This window comes from Nelumbo nucifera, chromosome 1, assembly GCF_055504915.1.
Source record: "Nelumbo nucifera cultivar China Antique chromosome 1, China Antique-T2T, whole genome shotgun sequence".
Classification (NCBI taxonomy): Eukaryota; Viridiplantae; Streptophyta; class Magnoliopsida; order Proteales; family Nelumbonaceae; genus Nelumbo; species Nelumbo nucifera.
In genome coordinates, this window is record NC_142649.1 from 203,641,570 (window position 1) to 203,657,039 (window position 15,470).

General features: G+C 39.0%; 1 long non-coding RNA gene across 8 annotated transcripts; it reads left to right on the plus strand.

Annotated features, from left to right (window-relative positions):
* The first annotated feature begins 3,822 nt into the window (after window positions 1–3,822).
* On the plus strand, window positions 3,823–15,026 carry LOC104609817 (uncharacterized). Of its 8 annotated transcripts, none has more exons than XR_016080930.1 (6): window positions 3,823–4,086; window positions 5,918–5,991; window positions 10,427–11,541; window positions 12,810–12,893; window positions 13,027–13,502; window positions 13,590–15,026. It is a non-coding gene; the product is annotated as an uncharacterized LOC104609817 (long non-coding RNA). The 8 variants fall into 8 exon arrangements; XR_016080932.1 differs by having other exon boundaries at window positions 13,400–13,502; XR_737329.2 differs by having other exon boundaries at window positions 12,810–13,502.
* The last annotated feature ends 444 nt before the right edge of the window (window positions 15,027–15,470 follow it).

Genomic DNA, 15,470 nt, shown 5'->3' on the forward strand with positions numbered 1-15,470 from the left:
ATTGGAGAGAGAAGTCTTGATGTTTCCGCTATGGAAGATTTTGTAGATTTGATTAATGCAGCGGGTTTGGTGGACATGGGTTTCTCTGGAAGCAAATTCACATGATGCAATAATAGGGAAAGATTAGACTGTGTCTGGGCTCGACTTGATTGGGTTCTGGTAAATTCCATCTTGGCTCAATCTTTTCCTTTGAAACCGGTAAGCCATCTAAATTGAACTTTTTCAGATCATTGTCCTTTGGTTTTCTCAATTGAGGAGGAAAGGCAGATGGGTCCTAAACCATTCAGATTTCAGCAAATGTGGTTATCTCAACAATCCTTTCATAATGTAGTTAGGGATTGTTGGAGTGGAAATGTTTATGCAGATCCATTGATGAGTTTATTTCTCAAATTACATAAATTAAGGGGTAAATTCAAACAATGGAATTGGGAGGTTTTTGGGGACATTCATCAAGTTGTGAAAGAGGCAGAGCATAGAGTGTAAGGTGCATAAATGAATCATTTACAGGTGAATTCAGTAGATAGTCTCACTGAACTTAGGGGAGAATGGAAGAAACTTCATGAGATCCATAAATTGGAGGAAAATTTTTGGCGACAAAAATCTAGAATCAAATGGTTGAAAGAAGGGGATAAAATTGGTGCTGAAACATGGCGAAAGCCTATGATCGGATGAACTGGTCCTTTCTCTTTGTTGTTTTGAGAAGGTTCGGCTTCAATGAAAACTAGATTGGTTTGGTAAAAAAATGGTAAACAACTGTTGATTTTCAGTTCTATGGAATGAAGGAGTCGCAAGATACTTTTAGTCCACAAGAGGGTTGCATCAATGAGACCCTCTGTCTCCATACCTGTTTATTATTGCAGAGGAAGTCCTAAGCATAAATTTGTCTAAATTGGGTGAGGATTATCCTACAGGTATTTATGATACTCACAGGGGTTATCCGGTAATCACTCATAGTCTTTATGCCGATGATACCATTATTTTCACTTGGGGCTCCAAGCAAGTGCTAGAGAAAGTCATGGAAGTCATCTGAAGGTATGAGAAGTGTTCGGGTCAATTGGTGAATAAGGCGAAGAGTTACTTCTTCACTTCAGCAAAAGCATCTCATAACAGGATCTATATTATCCTCTCAGTCACAAGTTATATGCATAAGAAATTACCTTTCATTTATCTTGGTATTCTAATCGATAAGGGTAGGGTGAAAGTAGAAGCCTTTGAAGGTGTAGTGCAAAAAGTGGTTACCGGAATTTTAAACAGTATTCCTATCTATTTGATGTCAGGAGTGGCAACGTTGAAAAATATTATTAGGTGCTTGGAATAGTTGATGAAAAGTTTTATGAGTCAAATCCGACTCAACCAATCATCATCATTGGGTCACTTGGGAAAAAATTGTGAGACCTTTCTTTAAAGGGGGCCTCCAAATTAAGAGTCTATATGATGTTCAAAAGGCTCTTCGATTGAAGGCTTTGTGGCAGGTACTTTTCCACAACTCTTTATGGATTGAATTCTTTAGAGACACGGTCTGGAAACGTGATCTTTTTATACAACTATCCCTTTTTGCTATACTTCTCGTACTTGGAAGGTAAACATGAAAGTAAGAGGTGATATAGTCCATCTTTCGAGGTGGATGGTGGGTAGGGGAGAAATAAGTTTTTAGTTTGATAAGTGGACTATGAATGGCCCCTTGATTGATAAAGTCCTTCAACATGAATGGCTGAATTTGTAACTCAAGGTTTGTGATGTCCTAGATGAAGAAGGGACTTGGCACCTAGATCAGGTTCATGGTTTTCTAGAGGAGGAGGTCTTGAATAGCATCCAGGGGTCTGGTGTGAGGCTCTCTAACTGTTATGACAAAATTGTTTGGTTAGCTGAGGCGAAGGGATAATTCACTATTAACTTGGCCTGGTCTTTTTATTGGTCTGCTCATCCTTCTGTGACATGGTCCAAGGTGGTGTGGAATGCTTTAGTGCCAACCAAGATAAGTTTCTTTCTCTGGAAACTTATGGTTGGGAAGGTTGGTGTGGATGTTGATATTAAAGAGCTGGGAATTCCACTAGCTTCCAGATGTGTGTGTTGTCGTGACCCTTCGGAAGAAGACATTAATCATGTGTTGGTGCATGGCTGTTTAGCTCGAAAAGTGTGGCTCTTTTTTAGCCGAATGTTAGGGTTTCTGTTTAGGGGAAATGAGAGTATTAAGGAGCTTCTCTCTAGTTGGTTTTTAGCGGCATCGATTATAAATCGATGGGCTGTTGTGGTGGGGCTGATTGCTTGCTTTGCTGTTTGGGAGATTTGGAAGGAAAGGAATAGGCACAAGATGGGAAATAAATTCAGATGTTCAAAGCTGGTAATTTGGGTGGTAGTGTGGTGGCTTCATGAGGTGTCTTCTTCATTATCTCTGACTCATAAGATGAACTACAACCAACAGCTCTCTTTGCAAGGTTTGGGGTTGCGGATCCATTCGATCAAAGGAAAGACCATTAAAGTAGCAAACTTGATGGTGGTTCCGAAGGGTTTTCTGAAACTCAATGTTGATGGTGCTTCCAGAGGAAATATGGGCCCCTGTAGTGGAGGGGGTATCATCAGAAGTGGACGAAATGGGTATGTCTACGTTTTCTCCAACAACTATGGCACTAAAACTAACTTAGTTACAGAGGCTATGGCCTTGCTGGACGGATTAAACCTTGCCGTTGCTTTAGGTTTACATAAGATTATGGTTGAGTTGGATTCCAAAATCTTGATTAATATTCTTAACGGAGTTTGTACAGCCCCTTGGAAGCTTTGGTTTTGGTTGTCTCAAGTACAGGAGCTCAAGAGTAGACTGGAATTCTTTTGTGTACATATTTATAGAGAGGCTAACTAACCGGTGGATGCTCTCGCAAAGCTTGGTTGCTTAACTTCTCAGAAAAATGTTTATGACTACATAGAACTTCTTCATTCCCACGTACAAAATTTGGTGACTGCAAATGGGCTAGGTCTTCCTTTTTTGTGAATTCACTGATCTTAGGTTTCCTGGACACCTAATGTTTTTATGAGTCGGGTTCCCTTTGTATAGTTTTGAGGGGTAAGGCCTCACGTCCCCCCTCCGAGGCTATTATTTCATATGAATAAATTTGTGGTGGCCACCCCTCCGATGTGAGTAAAACTTTAGGGTTAAAAAAAATGTGGCACTCCATGTATGGGCCCACGTGGGCTTTCATGTGTCATGATATAATGATATTGGCAATTTTTCATTGAAATGTATATTATAATGATATGGAAAGCACTGTTTGGCATCGATGTCGTTGTTCCAAAAAAGGGTGACACATCAACGTCATGTCGGAAAAAATAGTGCTCCAGGAAATGCTTGTTTGTTTGAAACCGTTCTTCCATAAAAAACGGTGCTCTAAGCCATGCTTTGGAAATCGAGAAGGCGTGGTTTGAAGCAACGCTGAATTTGGCGTTCTTAGATTGCAACTCGTTGTTGCCAACGAGGACGTGATGTGGTAGTGACGTGAACTACCTATAATGGGTACCCGTGCTGAAAATAGATATGGAGCACTGGTACCAAACAAAAAGTGTTGCTGTTGCTCTAAAAAATGTCCTATCTGGTAGCAACGTTTCCAAACAGAAAATGTCCTATCTGTATTAATAGCATAGATGCCAATCATATACTATAAGTATATCTGGAGTGAAGGCTAAAAATGTCATTTAAGCTAATATAAGCACTCATGGGAAAGTAAGTCACCAAATATTCCCACCCTATTAACCAAGTGTTTAAAAAACCCAATAAGCAGTTGACAAATGGATAACCAAACAACCTTCACTTGTAAAATATAATCATGCAATAAATTTCGCTCTTATTCACCAAACATAGCTTACAAGTATTTGTTGGAATGCACAAGTTTGTAAATTTTGTGTCTTCACGTCTTGCTTACAAGTTACAACACTTGGCAATCAATGCATTTTATGAGTTTTCTCCAGGTATGCGCTGAACTTGGCATTGACAGACAAGGGTTTTTTCTCTGTACTTCTCCCCACTCACAGCTTGAAAGATGAAGCCGCTCAGTTGGAAAGTTACTAATTTTATACGTGCCCCTTCTCATCTTGAAGGTGAATTCTCATTCAATATGGTACAATTCCCGCTTCTCCTTCTTATTTCACATCGAGAACTGTGTTTTTGTTCATAACGGTGATACAAACGTTAATCATCTTGAATATAATCAATTTACTGAAGGAAATATTTACTGATTGAGCATACTTACCGGACTTCGCTCGTGGTGTGGACAGTGAAACGCATTTAACTTGTCTTCGGTTCTCCATCAAGATAGATTTCATCCTCTCTCTCTCTCTCTCTCTCCGTTAAAATTTTCAATTAGGTGACCTTTCATGTTTCTTAAATGTTCTATTAAGGTGTATCTACTGATCTGTGTGTTATGGACGATAAGATCAAATGTGGGTGAGTAAACTTGTTGTCGGATGAAAAGGAGAAAAGTCTTACTTGGTGGATGTGGTGGGTAAAACATGAACTAATGATCTGAATTATGAGAAGAGATTTATATTTGAAACAGAGAAGAAGATTAGAAAAATTGCATCTTTGGAAGAAAAGGAGAGAGAAACGAAGGTAATTTCACACAATATTTTCATTCCATTAATATAACTCTTACATTCCAATTACGGTAACTACTTATAGACTCAATATAAGGGCTTGGATTTCCTTCTACAGGCTCCAATTTAGATGAAAAACTGGTTCAAAATAACTTCTAGTTGCTTCAAAACAGGCAGCCCTATAAGTAACCTAGTGAAAAACTCCAAGTCTTAAAACAACTCTAATAACACTTTCAAATTCTTTTACAACTAAACAAACTAAAACTATTTTAAGATTCACCCAAAGAAATAGCAAGACCCAAATCCCTTAACTGACTTACATCTTATCACTAAAATGACCATAACTCCCTCAAAACATGTCAGTTTTACAAGATCTTGTTATTACTGGATAGATAGCTTGATCACCTATTTGATGAGACCAGAATCATGTACAATGGACAAATTTTGAACCCTGGATACTAACAAACTATTACCATTTGATACTAAAATGTAAAATGGACATACCACGAAACTTATTCCCAAGATAATAACAAACTATAAAAATTAATTTGAAATATAAAAGAAAAATACTAAAATCCAAAACATTCAAAAATTACAAAATTACCATTTGATAAGGAATCAGGAAAAAACTGATTTCTCTCTCCATGGTTTCTTTCCCTGCTTCCATGCCTGCATCAAAACTGCTTAGGGTCTTATCAAGGCTATCCTCCAAAGACACACTAGACCAATGCGGTGTTCCTAGCTGTCTGGCCAACCTACTCTTACTGTCCAAATGTAGACTCCAATGCTAGGCTGCACAAATATTTTGAACGTTAAATGATTCACAGTATCCTTTTATATCTTTCTTCTGCATCACTGGTTCAAGAAACTGACAGGAATAGTATACAATTCCTTTAATGGATTGCAATAGATGTATCTGGTATAACTGATAAAAAGATGTTTCTGGTATAGCAGCAACTAAGAAGCCAATGCTATCTGGTTACTTACCTTCTTGTTTATGAGTTTAGTTTATGTTTTTGACTGTTCACTGAATTTATGGTCAGTAGTAACTCCAAAAGATGTTGAGAGGTATAGCTTTTTACCTTGCTTTGTTTGTCTTTTTGTGCATGAATTGTTATAACATAAACTACACCTATTGCACAGTAATCCTCCCTTGCTTTCACATGAAGATCTCAAGCAGTCATTTTCTTATGCTTTTGTCCTACTTTGTTATCATGTATACATATGCCCATTTATAGAGAATACATGGGCCATTGCACAGTGCCTTGTGCAGATTGGTATATTTTGTTTGAGTAATATACTTTAAAAAGGAAGTAATATTATGCCTTCCCTTCAGGGTCTTATTTGCAGTTCATGGTGCTATGACACTAGGATATGTCTCTGGACTCTTGAGCTAGCCACAGACTGCAGGTAACATCTCTTGTTCTGATATCTGTTTTTTTTTTTTTTTTAATGGACATAAAATCAAAATATGTGGTCCTACATTTGTCATTGTTAGGTTGCAGATTTCTTGTTTTTAGAGTTTTCTATTTTCACACTGATGTTATACCTAGAGAAGTCAAGCAATTAGACTCTGGGGCTCAAATTGCCAATACAAGATTAGAAGTGATAAAATATATTTGTGGAATTTTAGGCTCTATCCAACCAACAATAAGTTTTTTTTTGCTTGATGGTGTACATGAAATTGATAAATATTAGATGCTATAGCAGAGACATGGAACCTCTGTTTCTTTAGATGTGCATCTTATGCAGCTAGGATCCAACACCACCTTAAGCCTTTTTTTTTGACACTCATTGGATGCAATCTGATTTAGAGGATATGGGAGGAAAATTTAGAGATCTTTCTCAAATAGCCTATAGCCTCTTTGGATGCTAGTGGATTTGATTGCCAATTAGAGTTGCTAAGTTGGATCCTTATCAGACACAAGTTTGGTGGTATGAATATGGATTTGGTGATTAGAGTGTGGTGGGTTATTGTGAGATCATTGGATCTCAGACATCCTGTTTTGCAGGATTGATCTCCTGTCTTAGGGAACTATCAAGATGAATTTTGTTGGTTGCTCTATTGCCAACCTTGGGCTCTTTGATGTTGGTAGGTCATGCCAACCTTGGGCTCCAGAGCCTTTGGCTGATATTCTCTTTGAGAATTGACATAGTGGAGATAGAGGTAGACTACTACATTGTTATTGTATGGATGCAATATGGTTCTGGTAGAATATGCATTATTTCCTTGAAAATTAATCACTAATTAAGCAATAAGTTTTTTTAGAAGGATATCGATGACTTGTACTTGAAATTTCTAGGAGGTTTAGAGGAAAGCTGGTAAAGAAAGGGCCCGTTTGGGAGGGCTTTGGTGTTGAGTGAGCTGTGTTGACTAAGTGGCTTCAAAGAAGCTGCCAAAACTAGCTTCACCGAAAAGTCAATTTCTCAGCTCAATGTAAGCATTTTTGGGGCTTTCTGGGTTTTTCACCAAACATAGCTTCATGGCTTTGTTATGGGCCTGGGAATAGGATCTCGTCACGGGTCGGTCCACGGGAAAACCCTCTTGTTTTCCCTTGTCCCTTCCTTTTCTTGAGGTGCCTATCTTGGTGCCTAGGGGGTGATTTGTTCAAGAGATCACCAACTCTCCTTACTCTCTTCTTGACTGAATATTCGATGATCTTATTCAATATTCTCAGCTCCTTAAATAGGAGATTACAAGAGATAAGAGTCCTACTTTTAGGAAGACTCCTTGCTAATTAGGAAGACTCCCTTCTAATCTATCCTACTGAACTGATAAGATAAGATAAGATAAGACTCCCTGATGGTGAACTGCCTGGGGGAGAGCTATGTCGAGCTCCCTGATGGCGAACTGCCTGGGGGAGAGCTATGCCGAGCTCCCTGATGGCGAACTGCCTGGGGGAGAGCTATGCCGAGCTCCCTGATGGCGAACTGCCTGGGGGAGAGCTATGCCGAGCTCCCTGATGGCGAACTGCCTTGGTGGACTTGTCATTTGACCTGCTCCTAGGTGGCCTGCGACTCAGAGGATGGTGGAGCTCCCTGGTGTAGCGCAACCCGTCTGCCCTCTGCATGAGGTGATCTTCCCTCCTTTGTAGGCGGCGGGAGCTGAGGGACCTGCGAGAACTTCATCTCTTCCTCCTCTTTGCAGGCGGAGGGAGCTGAGGGACCTGCGAGAACTCCATCTCTTCCTCCTCTTTGCAGGCGGTGGGAGCTGAGGGACCTGTGAGAACTGAATCAGGGGACCCGGGGGTATTTGCCTGGCGGGGACTCTCCGATGCTTAAGTTAGCACTCTGATTGTAGAGAGCTTGAAGATGATATTAGAGAAATGAGAGAGCTAGAGAGCAGGGATTACCTCCATTTTTCCCCCCGTTGTCTTTGGGGGTCGGAGTCCTTATATAGTGGTGTCCTATCAAATCAGGCGTAACAGTCTCTGTCAAGCCTGGCATAACCGCCTCTGTCTCTCTGCCGCAGCCGTTACTGCCAGAGCTGAGGTGGCGGGTGCAGGCAGCTGTTGTAGAGTACGGCTCTGCCAGGCAAGGGACAACTCTCAGGGCAGGCAGGCACGGCGCCGCCTGACAAGAGACGTGGGCGCAGGTCTCCAGATCTGTTAGGTACGGTTGTCAGGCAGGAGATCTTCCTGCGATATGCCGAACTGCTCTTCTGTACCGAGCTACCCTACAAGTGGCGAGCTGCCTGGGGGGAGCTATGCTGAGCTGCTTGTGGCGCCGAGATGCCTGTGGCGAGCTCTGCCGAGCTGCTTGTGGTGAGCTATGCCGAGCTGCCTGTGGCGAGCTATGGCAGACTCTGCCGAACTGCTTGTGGCGAGCTATGCCGAGCTGCCCGAGTTGCCCAGTTATCAAGAGGCTGTACTTGGTTTGCATGAGGTGCTAGGTGTCACAATTTCATTGGAGGGCCAAATCCACCCTCATCAGGGGAACTTTGTCAAAGCAAATAAAAGAAAAGAAAAATGAAGTTCAAAAAAAAAAAGAAGAAAACATGAATTTAAGCAAATAACAGGGAAGGTAGTTATAGTTTTGAAGAAAGAAGTATGCTTGTACACATTCTTTTTTTTTTTTTTAATTGGAAACACAGAAAAAAGATTTCATTAATTAAAAAAGATCAGGTTACAACAAGAAGTTGTGAAAAGAAAACCAGCTTTAGAAGCTGACGCAATCCTAGTTTACATTTGAGCCCAAAACATATGTGTTCTATGTACCCCTTGCTTTGCTAAGCTATCTTCCATGCTTGTACTCATTAAGGAACCATATGATTAAGAAGGTTATCTCTCTATTGAGAGAATATCTCAAAACTCCTGTGTTTATGTTTTTGTATTCCCAAATGATCCAAAACACATGAAATACCTACAAAAACATAGACAGACAAGTCACCTCTATTGATGTTCTAATTAAAATTATGAAACAAGCAGTAGTGCATTCAGCACCAAATCTAGTAAGAAATTTCAATTGTCCTTTACTAAAATATGAAAAAAAATCTTGTTTTAATTTAACCAAATAAAATAAGAAATTGTATAAGGCATAAATGAAAATTGTGAAGCCGATGTATTGTGGCCAAAGGGATTCTCATTTGTTGGAAAAAACCAATAAGAAACTACAAAAGTTTAGCTTGATCACTTGGTCACTCCTTGGGTTGGAGGGAACCGTATATAGCCAACTCCATCCTCCCAATGGGCGATTATTTAATTAACCAAGACAAAATGTTTTCCTGGAAAAAACAACATCCTCCTCTTCACGGACAATTACTTGCTTAGCTTGTGGCACTTCTTTTTAGGCTTGGTTGGCCTACAGCAATGGGTGGTTCTTGGTCGTTTGAAGATATGCTCTGTTATTGGATAGAGTGGGGCTTAGGTGTAAGAGGAAAGATTTAATGATAATCTATCTTGTGATGTGAGGTATATGGGAAGAGAGAAGAAGATAGATGTTTGAAGACAAAAGGCATCTTTTAAAGCACTAAGAAGTTGCACTCTTGCCCTCCTTAGTTCTTCGACACTGTAATTTGAAGAACTTAGAGGTAAGGGTCACTTATGATGAGTTTATGAGGAATTTACCAAAAATTCTCCATACACTGTAGAGCAATCCCATTTCTATATCCTAATAGAACTACAAAAGTATGATTTAGATAAGGGTTTACTTTTGTCTCTTCAGAATAGTATCTTTTTTGGTAGAGATAATGCTATTGTAGTTTAGCATGTCATGTCCCAAATCACCAGCCCTCACCCTACTTTAATTGTATCGGAACTACTTTATTGCTCAGGGTGAAGGAATCCACTTGATTTTGGTTTCCATGGCAATGGCTGCCCGAAACATGTGGGCTTTATTTAATTTTTAATATGGGTGTCAAAGATACACAATGCCGCAGTTTGAACATAAGGAAGACATAACTTTCATGGGGGATTCCTAGGAAATGCATCCTTTTGGATCTCTTCCTTATTGTGGTCGGGAAACTCACAAGGTTGAGCCAAAAGTTAGACAAGTTAGCTCTCCGTAATATCGTGGAAAATTTCAAGTCCCTTTTGTGGGGTTAGATCTTAGATTGACTGACTTATTCTAACTCCAATGTTTTAGTCCAAAGCCTCATTCAAAGTGATATTGAGAACTGAAACTGGTAATAACTTAGCTTAACTCCTATGAATTGGTCTATTCCAATAAAATTTAACCTTTTTGGGTTACAGTTTTGAGCACATAGGTTTTCTATGCTATCGTCTTTCCATTTGTCATATGCATATCTCCAAGAATGCCATTTTTTTCAAGCATGTTTCTTATTTAAGAGTCATAGCTATATTTTTTGGTTGCTTTATGGCTGTTTTGCTCGAATTTGATCTTTTAGGTGTGTAGGAGTGATTTGACATTGTGAAGGACTATTCTCCGAAAGTTCAAGGAATGGTGAGCTGAACAGAGGGGACGGAAGGAGTTCGCCGAACCCCCAGAGGGGCTGCCTACATACCCTCCGACAAGGGGTCAAATCACTGTAGTTTGTTGGTTCTAGAATTCTGACAGGAGGGAGATGACATTGTAAAAGGGAGGTCGAGGAGGTTGAGAGAGGTTACAAAATGGGTTTCAGATCTCGGATCTAAGTTTTGAGAGAGAGTCTCTCTCAAGCAGGAAAGGAAGCTCACATGGTTTGGGGGTATGAACACGTTGTGGATCCTCTTGGGGAACCTCTATTTATAGATTTCCTTGGAGGTTTCCCTTTTTGGAAAGTTCTTTTTGAATTTGTTAAGAAGTTGTTTGATTTGTGTCACTTGGATTAGTTGGAATCTTGTCATGTGTCCATGTGGTTACCTCAGTACTTGGGATCCCGTCCTTTCCTGACGTATGTAGGTGAGAACGTAGTGCGTTCGGGCTCTGGCTGGTCTCATGATTGAGGAGACGTGTGATCTTGTTGTCAAGGCTTTGACCAGGTTTTGGAATGTGGTGAGATAGCAGAGTTGGTTCTGAGGGATCTCATGGCGTTTGCGATTCAAGTAAGTGAGCGAGACTATGATAAGGTGATTGGCGATCTTGCAACTGAGCTTGCAATCTCAGGGGTTGCATAGGATGTGAGTTGCTATGGCCCTTCCAGAGTCTTTAAAGGAGAATGCAATGAGAATGGAGTTAAGTGTTAATTTATATATATGTGATTATGTGATGGGTGTGGTGGAAGAGTGCTTTGTCAAAAGGCTAGCTCAGTAATGCGATGAGACAAGTGGTTCTCATTGCATCCTGACCTATGAACTGTGATGGATTGTGTTCATGTTATGCACTATTGTCCCGTTGCATTGCTATCGATGCAATGGTTATCACATGGTCTTACAAGGTTTTTTCATGATCAATGAAGAGAAGTCCTCTCATGCTCCAGAAAAACCTTTGAAGGTTTATCAGCTATGAGCAAAGCATTACTTTCTTGGGGTTCCTTCCCCTTCCCTTCTAGTGGATGGTCTTACCATGTCTCCTGAATTACTAGTAAGTGACCTACCACCTCCTAAATCTAATACTTCTTATGTCTTCATTGTTCTTCTCAAGAAACCATTACCCTTGGTTGACTCTCATTATTATAATAATAAAACCCTGAAAAGAAAAGATGAAGGTAGGAAACAATTGTGAAGTCCACTTAAAAAAAAGAAGAAACCCTAATCCTCGGTTGACTTTCTCATTCTTGTAATAATAAGAGGGATAATTACTTAAACTACCCTTGGGGTTTCTGACAAATACTTAAGGGTCATTTACTGAAACACCCCCTATAGTTTCATGGATTTACTAAAGCCCACCTTATAGTTTGTGTTTTACTAAAATACTCCCTATAGCTGACAGTGGAAAATGACAGCTTTAATCCTAATGTCCATTTGAATAAATTCAATTAAAAAGTAAATAAAAATGAAAATACCATTTTTGCCCCTAGTAAGATACGAGCAACCACACTATTTGGCTCTATTTGGTCAATTTTATTTTTTGTATGAAAAAGTATTAGGGGGTACTTTTGGAATAAACAGCCATGGGACCATGCCCTTGAACATTTTTCACTCAATTTAGGTTATAATGTTACTATTTTCAGATGGAAAAACAAACACTTCTTAGTGAAAGGTTGATTAAGTAAATAGGTTGCAAACTATAGGGGGTGTTTTAGTAAAATGAAAACTATAGGGTAAGTTTAAGTACATCCATGAAACTATAGGGGGTGTTGTAGTAAATGACCCAATACTTAAAGTACCCCTAAGGTGTTTAATAAATGACTTAAAGTACCCTTAGGCTCAGTTTGGAAAGAGTACAAATACAAATATGCACAGTACAAAAATTATTCAAAATACAAGGTTTTGCACTTTATATATCTGCATTTGTACTCGTTCCAAACAGAGCCTTATGGTTTCTGACAATAGGGCAAATACCTCCCATTTCTAAGTTCTCTGTCACATTCCATTTGCATGTGACATCATGTGACTGTTATAATATTTTTAAATCCAGTTTTGCCCTTCTATTTAAATACATCTTTATTTTTTTACCCTAAAATAGAAGTCTTTTTTTTTTTTTTAATTTCTTTTGCAACTTCCACCATGAAACTGCTCTGAAGAGATTGGTTATTGATAAAAAAAAAGCTCTGAAGGGATCAGTAATTAGAAGTTTCAACCACCGTGCCAATATATCATCAGAAACATAAGATGCTTCATACAAGAACACATCAAACATATATTGAATAAAAATAGAGGATAGCCTAAAATGTCTGTCCATGATTTCAGCACTCTGAAGCAAGGGTTTGCAAATTTTGAGTAAAAGCTGGATACCAAAGATTGTGGTACAGAAGTACAACAATTAGTTACCAGGTATGATAGTTTTCTATAATTGCCCATATAAGTAAAGGATATGCATCAAACTCATTGTACAAGTACAAATTTATAGTCCAGTCATCTTGAAAAGGCCGCAACAAGCTGATGACTTGTTTGAACATCATTACAGTCCTATCACCTTGAAAGCTTCTTCAAATGTCGAACCACTTTGGGTCCAAATAGAAAATATATGGAGAACCGATTCATGTCTGTTGGAAACTTACGAATCCTGGACTGTAACTCGAGTTTCTCTAAATGCTATTATGACTCCAGAAATTGGGTGAGCATCTGGTGGACATCTAACATGTACAACTGTATCCTTGTGCCTTGTTTGAACATCAATCTCCAGGACAAGTGATTGATTTTGGTTACCACTCACCATCTCCCCTTGAGTTTCAACGACTCTGATTTTCATTTGGAGATCAGTAATGGCATCTTTTTGTGGGTTTGTTAACAAAATGGGGCAGGATAAGTCCCTTGAAAAAGGAGTATTCTTGTTGCAGGAGAAATGGAGGTTGCACGGAGCATCCTGGAGAGGCTGAGACCAGTTGTGTGTTTTAAAGGCTGGGATTACTTTGTTCTTTAGAAATCAAGTGAAGAGCAAAGGTTGGTGTAGTGATGAGAATATTCAAAATTAACTCTCCCTTTCTCTTTCTCTCCATCTGTATTTATCGTTTGATGTAATTCTCTCAGGTTCATTAAGTGGATGGGTATTCTGAGTGGGGGACGGAGACAGAATCAGTGAAGATGCACTTCAATGTGTTGGTGTATTTTGAAAAGTTGAAGAATAGTTAAGGGCAAAAAAGTACTTTTGTCTATTTTAACAGCATGGTGTTATGAGAAGCATATTTCAGAAACCCCAGGGGTACTTTGAGTAATTTTCCCTTAATAAAACCCTGAAAAGGAAAAAGGTAATCAACTACTGTGAATTTCCAAAACAAAAAGCTGACTCTGAAGGGGTAAGGATATTTTGAAAATATGATAATATGTATCTTAAAATTATTCTATGTAATACATTAATATGAAAGCTGTCTAAGCTATTTGACTAAGTGTCCTCCTTATGACACCAGGTAGGTACCATATGTAAAATATTCATAGCATTCAGACAAGTCCACCCAAAAACTGCTTAGTTGCCTAGGCATCACCTAGATGATGCCTTGACAACTATGCACATGGCGCCTATCCTTTATAGTTAATCATCTTTTCCAGCTGAGAATTCTATTGAAGGTTTCATATTCATAGGGTGATACTCTCAACCTTTGGTAATGCACAAACAAAGAGGATTGCGCATTTGCACTATGTGCTGATTCATGTAATTTTCTCTCTGTTCTTTGTGAAAACTCAAAACAAACAAGGAGATCTTCTTTTCTTTCTCTCACTTTCTATTCAACCAAAAACTTGAACTAGAGAAAAAGGCCTTTATGGTTGGGTATCTGCATTCTAGAATAAGTTCCGATAGGGTTAATGAAGGCATCTTTTATGCCAACAAGAGTTATAGCATTCCAACTTTCATGACCTCATAAACTTGTTCCAAAGCCTAATGCCAAGATAATCTAAATTTGGACATTGCAGGAAACATGAATAATTTTAAGATGAGTAGAGAATGCAGTCTAAGGAATCTTACTCGTTTCTGAAACTACATATATAATACCTGATAAAAGTTGGGAATGCGGAGAGATGGATTTCCAAGGACACATTGGGGTGATCCTGTTGCCTGGTTTATCATCCTAACTGTTGTTGTGAAGCCTAAAATTGCTGCTGATGACTAGATGCTAATGGTAATTTAGATGGGATCTTTTCTTTTAACTATTGAATATATTCTACCCTGAAACAGGACTTGTGTAAGCGTGTAGCTGATCCCAAAAGGTTGGGGTAAGGCTTTGAGTACATGTATCTGTTTCTTGAATAACTCTTCATTGAAGGTCTTTGGTTATCCTTGTGTTGGCAGTCTGTGCTTGGCTTCATTCTCTTCCCCCTTATTAGCAATTTTCTTTCCCACCTTTTTGAATTAGCATTTTTCTTTTATTTACTGACATGGTATTTCTTGTTTTATGATTAGACACATCACACATTATACAATTTGCAGAGAGACAGAGATTTGGCTTCTTAAAAAAAGGAATATTTACACTAGCCTTGTTATGTGCTTGCCTGTTTTAATGTTTGTTTCCTTCTCTATATATTGTCTTTCTCACTTTGTCTTTTTTTTTTTTTTTTTTTGCGTGTGTGGAAATAGGTAGCTAGGTACCCTATTCAAGCTGGTGATGCCTAGAGGTGTAAAGTGGGCCACGGGCCATGCTGCCCTCTCTGGTGAAAAATTTGGGGGTTGGCTCGGTCTGGCCCACAGCCCAGGCCCTGTGGGCCCGTGCCGTGCTGGCTTGTGGGCTGAGCTTTGGGCCAGGTCGGGCTGTGCATCGGGCCAAAGCTATTTATTTAAAAAAATTGACAAAAAACTTAAAATTTTAATTTTATATGAATTTTGTGTATAAAATTGCTTATATATGCAATAATTAAATAAATTAGTATACTAAAATTAAAAATATATTTATTTTATTAATATATTATATACTATATATT